The sequence below is a fragment of the Cynoglossus semilaevis genome, chromosome 2 (assembly GCF_000523025.1).
Source record: "Cynoglossus semilaevis isolate Cse_v1.0 chromosome 2, Cse_v1.0, whole genome shotgun sequence".
Taxonomy (NCBI): Eukaryota; Metazoa; Chordata; class Actinopteri; order Pleuronectiformes; family Cynoglossidae; genus Cynoglossus; species Cynoglossus semilaevis.
The window spans coordinates 1867789-1871744 of NC_024308.1; the positions used below are offsets into that span (position 1 = coordinate 1867789).

At 38.0% G+C, this 3956-nt stretch overlaps 1 protein-coding gene across 1 annotated transcript in view; it reads left to right on the forward strand.

Annotated features, from left to right (window-relative positions):
* Positions 1-918: 918 nt before the first annotated feature.
* Positions 919-3956, forward strand: part of myo9b (myosin IXB) — a 44491-nt gene continuing 41453 nt past the window's right edge. Inside the window, exon 1 of the mRNA XM_017043098.2 lies at positions 919-1481. The gene's annotated coding sequence lies outside the window, so the exon portion shown is untranslated. The remainder of the gene's footprint in view (positions 1482-3956) is intronic.

Here is a 3956-nt window from a genome sequence, read left to right on the forward strand (position 1 = left end):
GTACAATTCGATTACAAATATTCATAGTCTGATTGTGACTTGCACCCTCTTTATATGGCTTTTTTTTTGTTTTTTCAAATTGCATTGCATTACTGCCACCTACTGGGCACAGCTGCAAAAACGGGGGGAAAACAAAACAAAACAACAGCTTCTTTGCAGATAAACACGTCATCATACAGTTGGAAAAAAAACCTGAAACCCACTGTATTTATTTTTATGTCATAAAGGTTAGCATTAAGGTGAAAATGCAGACAGAACAGCTTCTTTGCAGATAAATACGTCATCATACGGTTTATGTCATAAAGGTTAGCATTAAGGTTGGTCTCCTTAAATATATTCCATATATTTATATAATGTGACTACACTATTTACATTTTTATAAACTGAATTACCGAGTATTTTTCAAATAGTTGATGAATTTTATTTAGTGGTAAAATCAAGTTCAAAAGCTGCAGACTGTTTGTACTCTTTGAGGAATCATCACAATTATATTCAATTTATTGATTAAAATGGCTTAAAGGGAAAATAATATAGTGAAACCGCCAAAGCAGAAGTATTTGATAATATACTATAGTTTCAGGGTGTAGCTTCTTCTACTTTGGATAAAATAACCTGCTCTGTAAATGACGTGTTTTGTTGCCTGTAATCAGTGGACTTTGGTTGATGACTGACAATAGAAGAAAAAAAAATTATTGCCTAACAATCCTGACCCTCTAAATAAGCCAAACCGTGTTTCAAAAGGATTTTATTAAGTTATGTGTTATATTTATTTCTATTATCTCGTCGTAACTTAGCTTAGCCTTTTAAGGTTAAAAAGAGCCTATTTTCTACATTAATTTCGGGTTAAAAAGAGCCTATTTTCTACATTAGCCCTTTGTGTTCATGTGCAGACTCTGTGGTACCAGCAGAGGGCGCTGTCCGCCAACAACCCTGTTCAAATCAACAGGGCGCTACGGTTGCACTGAATCTGGCTTGTCTTTTTTTTCCCCCTCAACTTTTTTTTCCTCCACGGTTCACTCTGCTGCTGCTGGTGTTATTAGGCTCAGATAAAGGAAGTAACCACTGGCTAGCTTGTTAGCCGGTATGAAAGCAGCACGTTCTGTCAGGCAACTGAGGACTTTTGAGACAAATCTTCAGTTATTTTAAATCCTGGTAAATACAACTACAGACTACGCTTGTCTGGCGGTTCGTTTTATATTTATTTTTTTCTCCCCCTCTCGTCTTTGTTCAAAACCGTCAAACTAAGGCAACTCCAAGAAGCTTTGTGTTTTGAGGGAAACCACTGCGCTTGTTGGTCGTTTTTTTTATATACCAGTCCAACTCGGTTTAATGAAAAGAGAAGAATAAATCACAAAAACGAAGTGAAAAGCTGCGAGTAGATTCGGATTTGCCTTTTCTCGTCCGGGTTGAATCGCGGGGAGGTGGGGGTGAAAACGTAGAGAAGGATTACAGCGAGACAATGAAAGGACCAGCCTGGAAAGGTACGTTAACTGCCATGTATTCCTGTCTCTCTGTCTGTCCCTAAATAATAGGTGTATACAGGGAATACTTTGTAGTGTTGTCTTTCCTTGTGTGTGTGTGTGTGTGTTTTGTAACGCATTTGGACTGCAGTGACACCGCCGTGGCAGGAAGTAACTCGGAAGAAAGCTCGTATCCCGAGTGAACTCTCTTCCACGGCCGTAGGAAAACATATGTCGCCTGTTTGGTCAGAGACTGAAGCAGACACTGACGCCGTGTATTTCACTGCAGTGTCTCCCAAAAACCATATGGTGTAGTGAGAATTACCGAGATATTTTACTGTTGTTATGTATCAACGGGATTCATTAATGCATCAGATCTAATGGAAACGTCCTATAATGTGGTCTGTGACTCTTGATAATGATAATTAAAATCAGTTAACAGTCAATTTCCTACGGTAAATATCAGCTTAATGTTGCCAGACGTCAGCCTGCAACAACAGACTGCCAACAGACGGCTCTGTCCAGTTCTTATATACAGTCTTATGTGAACTCTCACTTAGAAATTGTCATAATGTCATGAATAAATGTTACAAAGAATGTCCTGAATAACGTGTGCAACAAACAGTCAGTAAAAACGTTTGCTATAAACATTTATATATTTGTGCATGTCATGCACAAATATACATTTTTTTGCATGAAAATGCTGGAAATTGCTTCTTTTTAAAGGATGTATCAGTATATGACAATGACTCCTTAGGAACGGTTGTCTATCATGGCCTGGTTGCTGGTCATAATGTTGGTGAAGGTCAACAACTGGCATGCTCCTAAAAGACGATTACAAAAAATGTCAGGTTTAATCAGTACAGTTCAAACAAACTGGTTAATCCAGAGGCAGTAACAATGTGACATTGATTTTTTTATTATTGGTGAAAAAAAAAAAGCTCCGGAAAAGAGGATTAGAGCATGCAGAGATTATTGAAAAAAAAAACCATATGGTGTAGCATGTAGGATATCCCAGAGCCACGGCCAACATATATAGAAACATTTGTGACTGTATCCCAGTCATTATTTCACAGTCTCCTTCCTTAAGCACAGCCACCAAAGCTGAACATTTCACACATTAGCTGTCCGACCAGGTTCCTGCTTGATGACTAATGTCTACATGATGGAAAAACACAATCACACACACACAGAGAGAGAGAGAAGCATTCAAGTAACATACAAATGTGCTTCATTTGAAAGTCCCTCTCCCTCTTTTTCCATCGTCTTTGATTTACTTTGGTAAGAATACAACTGTACTCCTCCAGGAGTCTGAATAGTTGTGTGGTGCCTGGGTGATATATTTCCACTGTCTCCTGTCATACTGGTTCCACATGGCTCTGTCAACCACATGCTGTAATCCAGCCATTCAGAGACAGGAATTTCACTGCCAGGGTGTAGAATGGGGGAATTATCATTACTGCCTACTGTATGGTTTGATTGTGTACAGCAAATACTGTATACTGTACTGTTGCTATGCAGTGATGGTAAATGAAGAAGGGCTGGGTGGAGCATTAACCCCGTTTTCACTGTAGTTCACAGAGTACTCAGTTCAGTACTCGGCTAACTTCCTTAGCAGTAAACTAAATATACATTTAACCATAAGAAAGTAGCCTGTATATATATGTATATATATATATACACACACATACATATACACACATATATATGTATATATATATACATATATATGTGTGTATATGTATGTGTGTGTATATATATATATACATATATATGTGTGTATATGTGTGTATGTATATATATATATATATATATACATACACACATATACACACATATATATGTATATATATACATATATATGTGTGTATATGTGTGTATGTATATATATATATATATATATACACACACACACACATATATATATATATATATATATATATATATGTGTGTGTGTGTGTATATATATGTATATATGCAGTAATGAAAGCAGTAAGAGTAAAGGCCACCTACACCAGACACTGACAAAGGAGCTTGTGCAGAACTGCTGTGGTTGCATTGTGTGCAGCATCTGCACGCATGCCTTTTATGGCGCCTGCCAGCGACGCACTGCACAGTGGCCTGAGCTGAGCCCATCTGTCATTTACCAAATCTTATTAACATCCCAGACACCCGGGAGCGAGCTCAAGAGCCAAGTGTTCATGCAGTAAAAAACCTTCCTGTCTCACGGTTGTACCTACTATTTCTTCAGAATCTAGCAGATGTTGTCGGGATGTAAACACAATCCTTTGGAAAATTAGGAAAAATAATGTATCTTGTGATCCAGTTTAATCTCTAGAACCTTACAGTGGTAAAAAAAAAAAAAAAAAAAAAGACAGTCTGTCTGCCATGTTTTGAAGAACACGACCATATGGCCCCCTGCTAATGGTCGCAACGTTGCAGACCCCACTGCAGAGCAGAGAGTGGTGCAGGATAAGAAGGTGGGGGTGGGGGTTG